Consider the following 19,627-nt stretch of genomic DNA (forward strand, 5'->3'; position numbering starts at 1 on the left):
ATAATATCTCACATTTGAAAGGCAAATAACACCTAGAGGGTTTTCAAAGCTCTTTCCCAACCATTAGGTAATTTATTCTCACAAAAACTCTGAGACACAGATTGCTGTGGGATTACTAGTCTCCATTTTACCTATCAGGAGACTCTATCCCAGAAAGATTGTATACTGTTTTTTTCCAGGTCACACAGTTAATAAAGGGCAGAGTTAAGACTCAATGCCTGATCTTTATGGCTTAATTCTCTCACCTCCTCAATTGTACCATGGGTCCCTTACCACAAGGTTATAATAGTCCTCTCCTTGATGAAGATATGATTTTAAAGAGATTTACTGCTCCAGCCACTCTGCTGCACATCAGCTTAAAATACTTGCTTGACCTTCTCAATCATCTAAAAGAGGTATAATTATTTCTATTTCACAATTGAAGACACTGAGGCTCAGAGCAGTGAAGAGACTTGTCCAAGGCCACTAGGTAATAAATGTCAAAACCGACATTGAACCCAGGTAAAAAAGACAGACATCAGTCATATTAGGAGTTGGTTCATGCTGTGTGAGCACGCTAGCCCTGTACCACAGAAGCCACCATTAAGTCCCATTTTGATCTTTCTCCCATGTGAGTTTTTGGACGTACACTCTCAGCAAGGACAATAGCCATTTCCTTACCCACTATCCCTGAAACTCCTGGGGCCGCTTTGTTGCTCTCCTCTCCCAAATTCTAAAGTCTTTCTCTGTCCCTCTCCCCACATAATTACATTAGCCATTCACAAAGTTTGGGTGGGATCTTTGGTTGCTGAATGACTTATGGGGAAAGAAGGAAGACTGGCTACACACACAAGAAACATTCAGGTCATTTTTATTTCTCCATCCCTGGGCAGCATCAGACTAACCTGGAATGTGCATCCCACAGCTGCATTAAGACCAATGGGAAACACCTGTATTCTGTTACACTGTTTCTCCCTTAGACAACCCCCTCCCCCACCAAAGGAATGGTGTTTTCTTAAAGTTCTTCTGCAAGGTTCTGTTCTCAGCACTGATAACATCATAAAATAATGGTAAAGTTAATTATTGGCAAATTAAAATGGAAGTGCTATCTAAATTCTTAGGACAGTCACATTACTATAAAATTAGTTTATTGTGATCAAAACGATTACTGACATTTCAGTAAATACCAGAGAATTAAAATCCCGAATACCAAGAAGGTTAAATTCTTATCATCATTAGAGTACATCAGAGGAAAAAGTGAGTCCTCTCCTTATCTGCTTACATTAGGGAAAAAGACACAGAGCAAATAAAGAAAATCATTTGAATCTTGGCAAATACTGAAATCAAGAGGCTCATTTTCTTATTTATGTAGCACTTAGAAGCAATACATATTGTACTGGAGGAAAAACAATAGCTCATGTGTAATTTAAACAAAATAGACAGACCAAAAGAACAGAATTGAAAGGCCAAAAATAGATCTACACACATCATAACATTTTAGCATATAATGGAGAGGATATTTTAAAACTGGGGAAAAGGATAAATATTAAATAAAGGTATTGGCACAACTGGTTCATCATTGGTTGAGGTAAGATAACTACTTTTTATCTTACCCCTAAATATAGTCCAGAACAAAAAAAGTAGATAAAAATACATATGTTTATCATTTCAAGAAGAGAAACCAGAAAACGAGAAATTAATAAATAAATGAAAACATAAGTAATAACCCAGAAAAAATATCAACAATCCTTTGGAAAGATAAAGGATAATATCTTTGATTATTTTTTATATGTAAAGGATATACTTGATACATAAAGAGCTTCTACCAATAAAGAAAAAGACAAGCTCTCTGATATAAAAATGAGGCTGGGCACAGTGGCTCACCCCTGTAATTTCAGCACTTTGGGAGGCCAAGATGAGCAGATCACTTGAGGCCAGGAGTTTCAGACCAGCCTGGCCAATGTGGAGAAACACCATCTCTACTAAAAATTCAGAAATTAGCCAGGTGTGGTGGCACACGCCTATAGTCCCAGCTGCTCAGGAGGCTGAGGCAGGAGTATCACTTGAACCCAGGAGGCAGAGGTTGCAGTGAGCCGAGATCGTGACACTTTTACTCCCGCCTGGGCAACAGAGTGAGACCCTGTCTCAAAAAAAACAAAAAAAAAAAAGGCAAAAAACTTAGAAAAGAAATAAAATAAAAGTAGCCAATGCAACTATGAAAATATTTCCCCTTCAATAGGGGGAAAATAATGCAAGTTAACATAACAATACATTTTTTATTCTGGCGAAAATTTAAAAAACTTTATAGTAAGCAGTATAGGAGATAAATAGACCCTCTAAGACTCTGCTGAAAGAGCACAAATTGACCCAAAATTTATGAAAGGCAATTTGGACTAAAAAATAAATTATATACTATTTTAGTTTGCTAGTGCTGTCATAAAAAAAAAATCCCAGAATAAGTGGGTTAAACAACACAAATTTATTTTCTATGGTTCTGGAGGCTAGAAGTTCAAGATCAAGGTGTCTACAAGTCTGGTTTCTGAGGCTTCTCTCCTTGGCTTTCAGATGGCCACCCTTTTGCTGCCTCTTCATGTAGTCTTTCTTCTATGCACACCCATGCCTGGTGTCTGTTTGTTATAAGGGCACGAGTCATATTGGACTACGGCCTCACCCTTATGATCTTACTTAACCTTAATTATTTTTTCTCTTTTTTTCTTTTTCTTTTTCTTTTCTTTTTTTTTTTTTTTTTTGTGAGACAGAGTCTTGCTCTGTCACCAGGCTGGAGTGCAGTGGCATGATCTTGGCTCACTGCAACCTCTACCTCCTGATTTCAAGCGATTCTCCTGTCTCAGCCTCTCAAGTAGCTGGGACTACAGGTACATGCCACCACGCCCAGCTATTTTTTTTTTTTTTTTGTATTTTTAGTAGAGACGGGGTTTCACCATGTTGACCAGGATGGTTTCGATCTCTTGATTACAGGCGTGAGCCACTGCACCTAGCCCCTTAATTATTTTTTCAAAAGCCCCTTCTTCAAATACAGTCATGCTAGGGGTTCAGGCTTTACCATAGGAATTTGAGGGTGGGAGAGAACACGGTATAGTCCGTAACACACACACACACACACACACACACACACACACACACATTCTTATCCTATGACCAACAATTTCACTTATAGAATATGATTCAGAAAAGCAAACAGACCACAAAGGCAAAAACCTAGTCCTAAAGTATACATACATCTCATCCTAGATTCTGTTTTCTAACCTGAATTTTCCATTTATGTAAAATTGGTTAATTCAGTACTAAATCAAATTCTTTTGAGATGAGATCCCAAAATTTTTTTTTTAAATTTAACTTCGGATACATAGACAGGCGATGGTGAAATTGCTTTGTAAATGACTATAGAATAGGTAAGATTCTGTTGTCTGAACCTGTCATGAAAGTGCCAGTGTCCCCTGAATGCAGTGACTCTCGGGGAAAGATCACGCGGCCTAGTGTGCATTTCTGAGCTGTTAAGTCAGACAGATGTGGCTGGAATTCACTCCATTCCTTATTGGCTGTGTGACCTTGGGCAAACCCTCTACCCTCTCTGATGCTCAGTCTCCATTATCTGAATAATGAGGAAAACAATACCTTTCTGCAGAGTGGTATAATAAGATTTAGAGATAAATTAAGAACAGGACCTGGTGACTAGCCCATGTGAGATGTTCAGAAAATCAATATTATTTCCTTATGATATCACCACCAATGTTCAGGGAGGGAATGGACCAGTCAAAATTCATAAAGGCAGTACCAAGGTGTGGTAATACCCAGATCAATGTCATTTTAGGGAAGTTGACATTCTGACTGGGGTCAGTGTATCCTAGAGCAATGGTACAGGGTTTTGAGGCAAATGGATCTCGGTTCAAATCCTGAAACTGCCTACTGACTAAGCGGGTAAATCCAGGCAAATAACTTGACTTTCTCAGCCTCAGTTTCTTCATCTGTAAAATGGGGTTGATAAGATCTACTTCACAGCATCACTATTAGGCATAAATAAAATAACCCAAGTATGATGCTTTTTACAGTGTCTGCATGTATACATCTCAGTAAGCAGGATTTATTATTTTTTTTGCCACTACTAGTGCACTTCTGCCTCAGACATGTGTGTAAATGTCTGCAGTGTCAGAGGCTCTGGGGAAACTGTCTAGAGCAAAACTTCTGACGAGTAGGTGTAGTGGAGTCTTTCATTCTTTAGAGAATCCTGGGAAGGAAGAAAACTAATAAGTTATTTCATCTATTACCTTCTTGCACAAGGATCCCTGGCTACAAATACACTCTGTGATGTTTTTCTCAGATAAGTTACAAATAAGCCCCAATTTGCCTTGAAAGGATTTCTGCAATCTAATAGGATGAGGTGTTAGTCCTGATACTGTGAAATCCCTTTAGCAGAAAGCCTGGGGCTACCAGTGGGGCCGGGCTCTTCCTGAGTGTTGGCACTTAAGGAGGCAGATAAAGGAAGATTTCCAAATAGGAACATCTGGAAATGGAAAAGGACTCTGAGGAGAAAGAGCACTCATTTTTCAAGGCTGCCTTAGGCTGTTTTCCTGGGAAGTGATCTCTGGGCAACAGAATCATGGATTTGAGATGTGACACACAGGATTTTAACAAATGAAGTCACTGGGTCTGTTTCTGGAGCACCCTGGGTTTACTTCTCTGCTCAAGGACTTTAGAACCGGATTGACAGCCCAGTCAGTCAGTGACTGTCCAGCGTGCCCACGTTTGAAAAGCAGCAAGGCCTCATAGAAAAAAAAAATGGAAATATTATTCCAATTAACACAGATGCCACATGGGATTCTTGATATGACTGATGAAATTTAAATTGGTTGCCACATTAGTGAGGAGTCTTCAGGTCATAGACAATAGAAAACCAAGTCAAACTAGATTTTTTTTTTTTTTTTTAACAGTGGTAAAATACACAGAACATAAACTTTTCTATCTGTAGTAGACAGCTTGGGCTACCAGAACAAAATATTACTTTCAATGGCAAAAGCCACAATTACGTTTGCACCAACCTAATACAGGCTTATTGGCTAAAACAACACAAATGTACTTTCTCACAGTTGCGGAAGCTGCAAGTCTAAGATGAAGGTGTTAGAAGCGTTAGTGTCTGGTGAGGGCTCTCTTCCTGGCTTGTAGGTGGCCGCCTTCTTGCTGTGTCCTCACACTGCCTTTCCTCTCTGTGCGCACGGAGAGAGAGCTCTGATACTCTTATGACCTCATTTAACCTTATTTGCCTCCTACAGGACCCTGTCTCTATATGTAGTCACACTGAGGGTTGGGGCTTCAATACATGAATGTTGGAGAGACACAGTTCAGTCCACAACACTGTCTTAATCATGTTTAAGCACACAATTCAGTGGCATTAGGTACCTTCACATTGTTGTGCAACCATCACTACTATCCATCCACAGCACTCTTCTTATCTTGCAAAATGGAAACTCTGTATCCATTGAAAATAATGCACCATTCCTCCTTCTCCCCAGCTGCTGACAGCCACCAAACCACCATTCTACTTTCAGGATCTATGGCTTTGACTTCCCTAGGTACTTCATTTAAGTGGAATTATGCACTGCTTGCCCTTTTGTTGCTGATTTATTTCATTTGGCGTAATGTCAAGGTTCATCCATGTTGTAGAAAGTGTCAGAATTTTCTTGTTTTTCACAGCTGAATAATATTCTACTGTATATGTAGACCACATTTTCTTTACCCACGTATCCATCAATGAACACTTGGGTTCTTCCACCTTTTGGTTACTGTGAATAATGTTGCTGTGACCATGGGTGCACAAATCAAACTAGTTTTTAAAAACCATACATGGAAGTTTATGATTGTGATTATGGCAATGGCTTCATAAGTGTACCCAAATGTTAAAATTTATCAAATAGTATACCTTACATATATGCAGAAAATAGTATGTCAATTATTCTTCAAGATAGCTATAAAAGACACATAAAAAAAGGAGGATTATTTTTTGGCACACTACGGGGAACTTCAGGACAGCGGTGCCTGTCATGAAGGTCCAAATTACATCATCAGGATTTTAAATAAAGGGTTCCATCAGTGGACACTCTGCTTTACTTTACTTCTGTAAGGTCAGCTTTTCCTAAATAGCGACACACTTGTGGCACAACTCTTGGCTAACCTTGTCTTTACAACCAGGAATCTTAGAGGGGAGAGAATACCATATTCCCAAAAGTTCTAGCAGATGTCGCAGCAAATGCTCCAACTGGTCAAACTCTGAGCCAATCATTATGGTTACGGAGAAAGCTGTCCTCTAACTGGCCAGGCCTGGGTTGCATGCCCTGCCTATGATGGATAGAAGGATGAATACCATGAACTACTCAGAATAGGTTCCCCTCAAGAAAGAGGGGTTCTGTTATCAGAAAATGGAAGGCAGGCAACACTGAAGATCAATATTACTGTGCTACTCCTCTGAAAGAGACTGACTTCCCCTTACATGGAAATAAAAGTACACAATTTGCTAATGACCACTTGCCCCATAGGGTATTTTTGTGCTCTGCATTTGAAAGCTATGAAAGATTTCCAAATAGGAACATCTGGAAATGGAAAAGAAGGACTCTGAGGAGAAACAGCACTCATTTTTCAAGGCTGCCTTAAGCTATGTCTTCGTCTCTGGGCAAAAGAATCATGGATTTGAGACGTGACACGCGGGATTTTAACAAATGAAGTCACCGGGTCTGTTTCTGGAGCACCCTGTGTTTACTTCTCTCCTCAAGGACTTTAGAACCGGATTGAGACCCCAGTCAGTCAGGTGACTGTCCAGGGTGCCCCCGTTTGAAAAGTAGCAAGGTCATAAATCTCTTCATCACCCTCCATGGACCATGAGACCAGCCAACTAGGAGTCACCTGAAATCACCAGCCAAATGTCAGCTGAAATTCCGAAACAGAATAATCCTTATCACAATGGTATTTACCCAGGAAAAATGATTTCTTTTATCTAAATTTTCTACACAGGAAGTTTAGGGGATCAGAAAACCCACAATTCTAACACAATTCCAAGTGTTCGAATTACATTTTGAATATAGCTGCTGATTTTTAAAAATTCATTTCTACCCACTTCCATTAAGTAAATACTGAAAAACTGTATTTGGAATGTAGTTGTTGTTTTTAAAAAATCTGTTTCTACTCACTTCCATTAAGTACTGAATAATTATTTTAGCAAAGTCATTGTGAAAGGATATCAACTTTTTAGGGCCCCAAAATATCTCAATCTAACCCTGGTCCTGGGACTATCTCTGGGTTAATTTAGAGCAAAACTATAGAAAGGAAAGTGAGCTGCTATGTGATAAGCAGTAGATGTAGTCTTGTCCACAAAGAATCATGTATACTGTCTTTCTCTGGGAGGCTTAGAGATGTGGGATAATTTTTGAGGGTCACACATGAAATGAGCAAGTGGCTGTTCTAAGACTCAAATGCAGGTTCCTCTGGCTCCAAATCCATGCATTGTGATATGGTTCAGATCTGTGTCCCCCCCACCCTCCAAATCTCATGTAGAACAGTAATCCCAGTGTTTGAGGTGGGGCCTGGTGGGAGGTGATTTGATGGCTGGTGCAGTTTCTCTTGAATGGTTTAGCACCATCCCCTCGGTGCTATTCTCATGATAGTGAGTGAGTGAGTTATCATGAGATCAGGTTGTTTAGAAATGTGTAGCATCTCCCCACTGCTCTTCCTCCTGCTCTGGCCATGTAGGATGTGCCTGCTTCTCCCTCCCCTTCCACCATGATTGTGAGAGGTGAAGCTGGGTGGGCTTCTGGGTCTGGTGGGGACTTGGAGAACTTTTCTGTCTAGCTAAAGGATTGTAAACACACCAATCAGTGCTCTGTCTAGCTAAAGGTTTGTAAATGCACCAATCAGCACTCTGTAAAAATGGACCAATCAGTGCTCTATAAAATGGACCAATCAGCAGAACGTGGGTGGGGCCAAATAAGCAAATAAAAGGCTGGCCACTGGCGCCAGCGCCGGCAACTCCAGTCCCTTTGCACTTTGTGGAAGCTTTGTTCTTTAGCTCTTGGCAATAAATCTTGCTGCTGCTCAGTCTTTGGGTTGACACTACCTTTATGAACTGTAACACTCACCACAGAGGTGTGCAGCTTCACTCCTGAAGTCAGCAAGACCGCAAACCCACTGGGAGGAATGAACAAGTTGGGACGTGCCACCTTTAGGAGCTGTAACACTCACGATGGGCCACCTTTAAGAGCTGTAACACTCACTACGAAGGTCTGTGGCTTCACTCCTGAAGTCAGTGAGACCACAAACCCACCACGAGGAACAAACAACTCCGGACACGCCACCTTTAAGAGCTGTAACACTCACTGCGAAAGTCTGGGGCTTCATTCCTGAAGTCAGCAGACCACAAACCCACCAGAAGGAAGAAACTCCAGACACATCTGAACATCTGAAGGAATAAACTCCGGACACACCATGTTTAAGAACTGTAACGCTCACCGTGAGGATATGTGGCTTCATTCTTGAAGTCAGTGAGACTAAGAACCCACCGGAAGGAACCAATTCCGGACACAATTGGAGGTTTCCTGAGACCTCCCCAGAAGCCAAGCAAATGCTGCTATGCTTCCTTTATAGCCTGCAGAATTGTGAGCCAATTAAACCTCTCTTCTTTATAAATTACCCAGTCTCATATGTTTCTTTATAGCGATGTAAGACCGGACTGTACACCTTGGTTTTGTTTGTTGATTTTTTCTATGCAAATCTTCCACTTTCACTGTCCTTTAACAGGTTCTTGTTCTGCCTTTGTTAGGCTGATTCTCTAGGTATCACTAGGAGGCATAGACCCTCTCCTTGCAGAACTCCAAGGGACACCATTCACACATTCTTCTGAAAGTCCTGTGTTGAACTGTGGTGGAGCTTTGCCATGTGTAGTTATTGTTAGGAGGTTTGGCATTGATTCCAAATTCCTAAACATGACCTGGCTAACTGCTACTCACCTTCAGGTGTTATTTTAGTTGTCACTTCCCTGGGGAAGATTTCTCTGTATCCTTGATGGGGGATTAAGTCACCATTTTGTTTACTCAGAGCACCCTAACATAAGATTGTCTTCCCCAGCACTTAGCACAATTAATAATTAATTACTCATAGTGTTTGTTTAATGGCTGTCTCTATTCATGCATCCATTTACAGATTTTTTTTTTTTAAGAGCCGATTACATGCCTGCCAGGTGCTTACTGTCTGAAGTCCTGAGGCTAGAGCAGTGTAGGAGTAGGAGTCCTGGATGGACTGGGAAGTGGTCTGTCTTCCTCCCCATGTATCCTCCAGCCCAGCCAGTGCCTCACCCAGAGCAAGGATTGAAAGAAGGAAGAAAAAAATGAAGAAAAGAGACAACAGTATTACTATGTTTCAGCCATATTCCATCCCTTTCCTTTGTGGGCTCTTAAAAGGCTGAATCGAGTCCTATTTATCTCTGAATCTCCAGCACTAAACACAGCACCTGGATAGAATAGGAGCTCAAAAAATACATACACTATTTAATGAATCAATGAATGATTCAAGCAATCAATTTAATTTGGCATATGCCTTCCTTGTAGGTGTGCCCATTAATTACCAATTACCAATGTTTACATTCCAGTGCCTAACCATTTTTTTGCTGGCTTCTATGAACTCTCTGGGATGAGAGAATTGGTTTCTCAAATGACTTCCCGCATAAATTAGCCCATCTGAAAGTGAGTGTTTATCCCGGGCTCTTTGAAATTCACATCATTCGCACCAACACTCCCGCTCAGCTCAGACAGTTCTTTAATTCCAGTCACCTGGGATTTCTTCCTACCTTTGTTGCCAGCCCCAGCCTAACGCCACTTATCTTATCCACCTGGATTTACATATCAGAAAGGCCTAATCAAAGCCTGCCTGATTGTCACATCCACCCTGGTTACAAATCTGCCATCTAATCAAGAAGCCATACAGCAAATCAACATGCCCTTCTTTCTGAAATCTCTTGCAGAAAAACGGGAGAGCAGGAGTCAGAGCTGTGAACAAGGACGGCAAGAGTCAACCAGGGGAAAAATTCCCTCCCTAGCTGTGTAGCACTGGGAGGAAAGGGACGAGGCAAAATGCTTTGTCTGCAGTTTGATACAACAGTGAGTGTGGGAGAAAAAACTAATGAGTGCAAAGTAACACATTTCTAACCTACGGTGCCTAATGGCACCATCCTAAGATTCTCTGGGTCCACAAGGCTACAAAGTTAGAATCAGAGATCCTTTGTTTAGTCCAACATCTGGATTGTACATTTTATGAGCTAAGTCAGGTTAGATGGATGAATAGCTAACAATAACAGGTAACTTCTATCACGCCGTTAGAATGGGCCAGCCTTTTCAGGCATGATCTCATTGGGTCCTCACAGCTAATTTTTTCTTTAATACAGATAAGGAAAAAGAGACTTAGCAATGCCATTTCCCCATAACTGTAGAGCAAGTAAGCCATGAACCCAGGACACAGACATAGATTATTTGTTCATTCAGCAAACTAATTTTTTTAAGTCTCCTGAATAGCACATCTTAAACTTTAAAATATACATACAAGCCACTTAGAGATTTTTAAAAATGTGTTTTCTGATTCATTAGACCTTCCTTGAGTACGTATACATATTTTTATTTATTTTATTTTATTTTTATTTTTATTTGAGACGGAGTCTCGCTTTGTCACCCAGGCTGGAGTGCAGTGGCACAATCTTGGCTCACTACAAGCTCTGCCTCCCAGGTTCACACCATTCTCCTGCCTCAGCCTCCCGAGTAGCTGGGACTACAGGCGCCCACCACCATGCCCAGCTAATTTTTTTGTATTTTTAGTAGAGACGAGGTTTCACCATGTTAGCCAGGATGGTCTCGATCTCCTGACCTTGTGATCTGCCCAACTTGGCCTCCCAAAGTTCTTGGATTACAGGTGTGAGCCACCCCACCTGGCCAGTATCCACATTTTTAATAAGCCCTCTGGTGATGCTGCCCTTGCACAGACCACAGATAATCCTGACTCCGTTACTCTTTTGCTGTGTGCCTCTTGGCAAATTACTTAATTTCTCTGAGCCTCAATTTCCTCCTTATAAAATAGAGATGACACTAGAACCTGTCTCACGGGTGTATTTCAACAGTTACATGACATACTCTATATAAAGCTCTTAGCACAGTCTCTGGCCTCCTCGGCAAGGGAGAAAGCAAGCAGCAAGTGTCAGATCTTATGATTTTCATATAATCCATACTGGGCACTGTGCTGGGAATACAGAAAGGAAGAGACACCCTCTCAAGGAGATGCCATCTAGCGGGGAGACTGGTGGGCTGTATGGTCGGTGACGGGGACAGCTCAGAAGACAGCTTACTAGCCTGAGCATGGGAATCAGAGAAAGCTTCTGAGAGACTGTCTTCTTTCTGCCACCCCAGTCCACATGAGAGGAAAAAAAATCAAGATCAAGTGGCCAGTTGGTGCAGGACACTGCAAGAGAGCGGGTTTACATCCAGGGGTTCAGCAGCCTTTAGGAGCTGATACAATCAAAGGTCAGATTCACCAGTTCCTGCCAAAGGACTCTTGCTGAGGATTTCATGAGGTCTCAGATTTTCCCTTCCAGGTTCCTGACAGCCATTTGGTTTCTGCCAAGACTCTCAACTCCCTTACATATTAACACAACCTTAAGCCTTTCTTCTGAGTCCCTCCAGGCATGTTTTTATTTTTTTCTGCACCCCTCTAGCCTTCTAAATTCTACCAGCCACCAAGACCCACCACAGAGTTCATACCTGCTAAAAGTGAGGGTTGTTTGCATTTTAAAGCCTTCATTATTAGAGCTGAAGCGTCCACGGAGATGCTTCCCGGTTGATTTGAGCTTTATTTTTTTTTTCTAGGAATGAAGCTTAATAATTTTTTTTCTATAATTGAGAAAACAGAAGCTAAAGTGAAATGACCTGTGAGCAAGTGGCAGAACCTGTACTAAAAACGTATTTCCTCACGCCCAGCAGGGCTCTCTCCCTTACAACCCTCTGTTAGAGAAAAAAAGCACAAAGCAGGGCTACCCACTCCACTCTCCCTTCCCTAAGGAATCTCAGAAAGCTGATGAATGCATTTGGCATCCTCTCCAGAAGTGCTGGAAATAGCCTGTTACAGTGCAGGGTCTGGACTTGGAATTCCACAGCTCTCACCACCTGGGACCAAATCAACTCTGTCGCTGACAAGCAGCAGCAGGAACTCGAGTAAGTTATAAAATACTGCTGAGCCTCAGTTTTCTAAAATGTAAAATGGAGATAATCGTACTTACTGACAGTTGGGTGTGATGATCCAGTATGATAATATATGTAGAACACCTGGAGAGCAGGTGCTTGCCCGGTGGTGGGGCATTTCAAGGGTTTTAAGCAAAGTCACTCATTCCTCAGTTAAAAACTTTTGGTGACAGGCTGCACATATAGCCCTGAGGATGCACATAGCCTGAGGTCCCCAGTCCAGTGCCTGTAGCCCTTTGTAATCTGCACCCTACCCTCCCAGCCTCATTGCTCAGATAGCTCCTCCTGACACTCCGTTCTGCTCTCCAGCTTTGCAAAGCAATTTCCAGCTTCCTAAGCTCCACTGTCCTGTCTTTACTTTGGACAGGTGGTTTGCCAGGAGTGTTTACTAATTCTTTTTCTCCATTTCCTCAACACCTCACGTGCTCTGGCCCTCTAAAGCTCATTTTTCGGGTCTCAGATCAGGTCTCACATTTGATACCTTCTCGAGGAAGTCCTGCCCCACCTCACTCCATCACCAGGCCATGTCTCTGTGCCCCCTTAGTGATCCTACTAGATTGGGGAGCAACTCACAGTGTTGTCTACTCTTTTGCCATGTCTGCATACCCCAAGAGGATGCAAGCTCAGTGCAGACAGGAGTTATATCTGAGGTCTTGTTCACCATCATCTCGCTCACACACTCCAAGGCCTGGTACAGAGTAGGAACTCAAATAATAGCTGTAAATGGAATCGATCAGAATAACAATAACAGTCTTGAGAAAAATAAAAAATGTCACCACTCCAGGGCGAGCAAGACAAATGGGCTTGTCCCATTGTTAAGACGGAAAGCTTTACACAAATAATTTCATTTCCAGCCTTTCTAGAACAAAGCAGGACTTAAAATAAAATAAACCAGCTACCAGGTGCCTGGGAGCAAGGGTACCATAGCCAATACTGCTTGTGGGCCAGGAAACTAAAAGAATCCAGCCTTGTCCACGAAAAAGGATGAGTTCGTGTCCTTTGTAGGGACATGGGTACAGCTGGAAACCATCATTCTCAGCAAACTATCGCAAGAACAGAAAACCAAACACCGCACGTTCTCACTCACAGGTGGGAATTGAACAATGAGATCACTTGGACACAGGAAGGGGAACATCACACACTGGGTCCTATTGTGGGTGGGAGGAGGGGGGAGGGATAGCATTAGGAGCTATACCTAATGTAAATGACAAGTTAATGGGTGCAGCACACCAACATGGCACATGTATACATATGTAACAAACCCACACGTTGTGTACATGTACCCTAGAACTTAAAGTATAATAAAAAAAAAAAAAAAAGAAAGAAAAGAATCCAGCCTTGTCAATGCAAATTGCTTAGAGCCCTGGGGGTCGGGATGGGTTGAGGCAGGGCCTCTTTGAACCACAGAGAGGAAGCCCCTTTCTAAATCCCAGTCACTGAAAGCCACTGTCTTCCTTTCCCAGCGCCTATAGAATTGAATTAGCATAAGCATTGTCATGTAATGAGTTGTCAGGCTGAAGATGTAATTATTGCAAAGCAGTGAAAAATTTCAAAAGTTGAGCTTTAATGGAAAAATGAGATGGGAGCTCTGGCATTCAAGTATAAAACAAACTTTTTAATATTCATTCCTCCTGCACTCTTTGAAATTCACCTTCAGAGTGCCAAGGTGAACAGGGGGAAAAAAGTTCAATAATTTTCACATCCTAATTATAATTCATCACAGGTGATTAAACAAGGCTGTGGTTATTTGTTGCTCACCACTTGTTTTTTTTTTCTTACAGTGGACATTTAATTTTAATTAAAAAGAGAGGTTTTTTTTTTTTTTCTAATGATGCCTAATGCTATTTTTCCTTTTCCATGCAGAGAGACTCAATTTTTCAATTTGCCAATATTATAAGATAAAAAATACTGCATACATGTTAATGCCTTTTATTTTGATGGGGTGGGGGGCTATCAGTTCATCCACCTTTAGGGTCTCTATACTTCCCGAGGGAGTCAAACCAGACTCCACAGACTGTCTTTCCAGATCTCCATAATTTAGCTAGCATTTACACTTCTGAAATTTCTGAGCTTCAGCTTCTTTATTTGAAAAATGGGGGCCAGGCCGGTGGCTCACACCTGTAATCCCTGCACTTTGGGAGGCCAAGGCAGGCAGATCACTTGAGGCCAGGAGTTCAAGACCAGCCTGGCCAACATGGTGAAACCCGTTTCTACTAAAAATACAAAATTAGCCAGGCGTGGTGGTGCACACCTGTAATCCCAGCTGCTTGGGAGGCTGAGGCACGAGAATTGCTTGAACTTGGGAGGCAGAGATTGCAGTGAGCTGAGATTGCGCCACTGTACTCCAGCCTGGGTGAGAGAACAAAACTCCTTTTCAAAATAATTAATTAATTAATTAATTTAAAAAATGAAAAATAAGGATGTTAATAATGAGACATATTTTGCTATCCATGGTAGGTACTTTGGGAAAGTAAGACGATCATTCTGTCTACAAGCACTTTATAGGACTGATGACTCACCATGAGACTAAGTTAATTAATAACAAATGTTATTTGTTGTTTTTGTTATTGATAAGTATTTGTTAATTAATTCAACAAACATACTGATTTTTTTTGTGTGTGTATGAGGCACTGTGCTAATTTCTAGGGTTTAAAAGGAGAAAAGAAAATGAACCATGTGCCATCTTTCATGATGAGGATTGATCCAGATTAGACAGGTAGACAGACATGAGAACAAATGGACCTGATTCCATTTGATTCTTACAGAAATGCTCTGAGGTGTGTAGGAGATAGGATTAGAAGTCTCATATAGCTTTGTAGCTGTGTAATTTGGGGAAAGTCCTTTAACATTTTGAGACTCAAAATTCATTGCATAAAAAATAGGGTACATAGTATTGCTTCTAGTTTTGATTGCTGTATAAATATTATTTGCCTTTATTTATCATCTTTTCCACCATAAATCTCCTAATCTGTGCTCAAGTAATACTTCCTAGCTTTTATGTCTATGATTTTCCTTGCCTAAGCACTCTCCTCATTTCTGTGTCGGGCATACCTATGCTCACCCTTTAAAAGGTAGGATAGATACTATGATCCTTGTGAAGTTTTCTCACATTCACAAGATAAATTCAGTTTCCTTGATGTTGTTCCCATAATATTTCTATGTTCTTGTTCTGATTTCAGCCCAGATCCTGTGGTATATGATGAGTCACTGACTCATTTCCCCCTAGGTAGTGAGCTTCCTAAGGAGGTTGTCCTATCCCTGCCTGGAATAATGTTTCTTGGTGAAGGAGATTAATGAATGGATGAGGGTGAGTGTGTTAGGACTGCATGGCTGCAAGCAACAGGAATGGATTTTGGCTAGCTTAAATGGAAACATGAATTTATTGGGAAAAAATCAGGTAGTTATAAGTTTGGCAATGAGGCTGCAGGACCAGGCTTACACAGAGATGAAAACTAGGACAGATTTAGGTACCTAAGAGGCTAGAACTGACAGACCAAAGTCAGAGGAATCCTTTCCAATGTCTTTCCATCAATGCTACACAGCATTCTAGATTTGAATGCTGTGTGTGTGTGTGGAGGAGAGTGGGGTCTGAATCACCCACCCAGAGCATTGAGGGCAGTGCCTCTTCAATGTCAGTCCTTCTGACTGCTCCCATGGGGAAAAAGGAACTTGAGGTTCTATTTCCAAATAGAGGGGGCATGAGTGCTGGGTGGCCCCATGGAGCAAGTGATCACCACCAACTATATGTGAATAAATGAGGGACTCCCCAACGAGAGGGTGAACATCTTCTGAATAGCCTAGGCTAGAGTGCAATGGCACGATCTTGGCTCACCGCAACCTCTGCCTCCCAGGTTCAAGGGATTTTCCTGCCTCAGCCTCCTGAGTAGCTGGGATTACAGGCATGCACCACCACGCCCGGCTAATTTTGTGTTTTTAGTAGAGACAGGGTTTCTCCATGTTGGTCAGGCTGGTCACGAACTCCCGACCTCAGGTGATCCACCTGCCTCAGCCTCCCAAAGTACTGGGATTACAGGCGTGAGACTTACTCATTTCTGTACCCTGTAGGTGGCACAGTGCCTGTCAGTAAAGGATACTCTCTATTCATCTTTATTTTGAGATCCGGTCTAGAGTTCTTTTCTGGCAGGCGGTCTTTATTTTCCTATAGCCCGGAAGAGACAACTCTCCCTTGAACACTTAAACTCAGTGCCTTCTATCTACAGCTCTTGTGTCAGACAGCGTGAGGCCTGATCTCATCACTCTGACCATCTAACAATGATCAGTCTTCTAGTTTGATAAATCAATTGAGTGGGGACCACATCAGGCATTAAGGTGTCCCACAAGCATCATCCCAGGTGGGCAAGCACAACCTACATGCCCTGATCCTGTAGTCCTTTAATTGGGCAAATTTATAGTTGTACCTTTTACCCCTTCCTATTTTGTATCAGTTTCTGAGGCTTCATTCTCCATTAAGATCAAGTTTACACAAGAGGCTCCAAGCAAAGCAAACTCAAGTCAGACGTTTTTGGATGGAACCCAAAGGCCCTGATAATTCACAGGTGAAGAGGATTAATTTCATTACCATGCTTCTGACACACCCCTTTCAAAGTGGTTTAGCACTGCTGTTTAGTAAATGTTATTCGCCTCCTGCTTCTGGTACCAGCCACATTTGCATATTCATCAGAAGTGTGCGCACAGTATTAAACCCGACCGTTACCACACTTCTCATTCCCAAATCCCTCTATGAATGCTGATACCTATTTTCTAGCTGCAGCCATAATTTTCTCAAGGTCAGCATGTGCTGGCATTTCCCCGGGGAGCTGGGGGCCTCTACTGCCCTGAAGAAGCCATGCACTGCTGCTTCCTGTCACCTCAGTGGGTATGACTCCATGTGACTTCAGTGTGTCTGATGGGAGGTGGTGTTTGTGGAATGTACGCATGCCAGTGAGCAGGCTTGAAGTGAACACTGAAAGTGGAGTCAAAAAAACTGGTTCAAGTCCAGGCTCCAAAACCTGGTGCAAGTTGCTTCTAGCCACACTGAGCTTCAACACCCTCATTTGTGAAACAGATAATAAGTTATCTGTGCTGCTGTGTTTACTCCGTGAGATTATGTAGGTGAAGGTGCTGTGTCACCTTTAAAATTACGTAGAAATTAGGTAATTACGTAATTTTTATTACGTAAAATTACGTAAAATTTTTATTACGTAAAATTACGTAGAAGTTATGTAATTTTAAAGGTGCTGTGTCACCTTTAAAATTATGTAGATTTATTTTTTGTTTTATTATAAAAGAAAAAAAAGAAGAGGAAGCCCATGCTAGCCACAGGAAAGAGCAGGGGAAATAGAGCCAGTCACAGTTTCCTGGTTAGTTCCCAGCTGTTTAAGTTATTCTGGTGGAGACCTCAGACATCGTTTTGTAGTAGATACTTCTCCAATGTACCTTTATGAATTATTGACCCACAGAGCCAGAAAATATGGCAATAATAAGTACAGTCACTAAGTGTTGGGGCAGCTTGTGATGTCACAGTAGAGAACTCCAACATATTCAACCTCTCCAGGTGTTCACTTGAAGCTGCTTCACTAGGGTTCGTGTGTCAGGGAGACATGGCCACTCCTCCGCATGGAGGAAATGGGACTCCATTCTCAGCAAAGAAGTCCCTCTTCAAAATTCCCCTTCCAACCTGTGATAACTGAACTGTCGCATGTACTTAGTGTTGGTGAGACCCATAGGAGATGTGTAATCAATTTTTACACATTTTCCTTGCTAGTTGTTACCCAGACCTGAGATCTTACTTGGAATATCCTATCTCTTGTATCTTGGTCTCTTGGGCAACTCTTTCCAAATAACATATGATTATAAACATAAATAATAAAGATAATCCTTAGTAATAAGAATCGCCATAAAGAATATAAAACAGGCTACTGAAATAAAGTTATTTGGGAAGTGGGGTGCACAAACCACTCTGGAGAGATGATGTTTGGAAGAAGAACTTTAAAATGAGAAGGAGACAATACATCGGAGTTGAAATAATTTTCTTTCCTCTTATTTCCTACTGTCTTTCCATGCCTAGTGGAGCATCTATCACAGTTGGCCTGCTCCCAGAATTATTTATTTCTATCTTCCCAACAGACTGTGAGAGCCTGGAGGGCAAGAATTATCATTTATCTCCACATTCTTCTAGGGTGTTCGTGTTACTTGTAGCAGGTGTTCAGTAAATGAGTGCTAAATAAAATGCAAATCATGTTGAGAGTAGATCAGAGGCCTCTGTTTCACATGGCTATTTACCCAGAAACTGTCAAGGGTCTGGCCCTTCAAGGACATACAGTTAACTATAGGAAGAAACCAAATGTGCAACCCATCCTTTACAGCAGTGTTTCAATGGTTGACTCCAGAGAGAAAATACTGCAGCCCTATTTTAAGTGGAAAAGCCTTTACTGACACATTTTCTTGACTCCAAGTGCAAGTTCCACTTCTTGCCATGGACTATGTTTTTATGAGAATTCACTTTCATGTTGCCTAGATCCCACAGGTTTCTTACGACCTTAAGAACAATATAACAACTGAATTCTTTATTCAGTTAGTATCACTGAACACTGATGTGTTCTTCTAAACACAGTTTAATCCCTAAAGCAAAAAATCTTGATTGATGGCCCTGGGTACCATATTCATGACTTGCATTTTTTTTTTTTAATTTTAAACAACTGGTAATCAATTTATTAAGACAGTTGACGTAAGCATCTGCAATGGTGACTTCCACCTCAACTCCTGGCTCAATACTGATGGAAGTAATCTGCTTAACACTCTCAGAAGGACTGTGCAAGTCAAAGAGTCACTTGTGGATTCTCATCTGGAAACGACCTCATATCTCAGAACCTTCACCACAAGGAGTTTTTCTTGTAATAATTCTCAGAATCTTGGTAGGTATTCAAAATGGTTCTTTCCCTTTGAGATTCTTTTCCTTTGCTCCTCTAATCTAAAGTCAGCACACACCATCTCCTGAGATTTTACATTGCAGCTCCTGAGAGTGATTCAAATTTGGTGAATTGCCACCTCCAGCTCCATGAGTGTTTTCCCGGTATTTTTAAAAGTCATGGAAGCTGTGCGACTTCCTGACCGTTTTGTTCCTCAGTGAGAGTGAACAGTGGTGAGCCAGGAGCAGGAGCCGGCAGGTAGTAGCCCCACACCACTTGCGACTGCATTGTCCTCAAAGAGCGATCTGCATTCTTACCTAAAGTTCTTCAGTCAGCCATCCATTCTAATCCTATATATGTACACATTTTATTTTATATATATAATATATATAATAATATATATAATATATATAATAATATATATAATATATATATATATATATATATAGAGAGAGAGAGAGAGAG

At 41.4% G+C, this 19,627-nt stretch overlaps 1 protein-coding gene and 1 pseudogene across 1 annotated transcript in view; both read right to left on the reverse strand.

Moving 5' to 3' along the window:
- Window positions 1-19,343, reverse strand: part of LOC117093499 — a 28,538-nt pseudogene extending 9,195 nt beyond the window's left edge.
- DAB1 (DAB adaptor protein 1) overlaps window positions 1-19,627 on the reverse strand; it is a 1,271,953-nt gene that overhangs the window by 594,399 nt on the left and 657,927 nt on the right. The gene's annotated exons all lie outside the window — the stretch shown is intronic.

Source organism: Trachypithecus francoisi, unplaced genomic scaffold (assembly GCF_009764315.1).
Source record: "Trachypithecus francoisi isolate TF-2019V2 unplaced genomic scaffold, Tfra_2.0 Lachesis_group12, whole genome shotgun sequence".
Lineage (NCBI taxonomy): Eukaryota > Metazoa > Chordata > Mammalia > Primates > Cercopithecidae > Trachypithecus > Trachypithecus francoisi.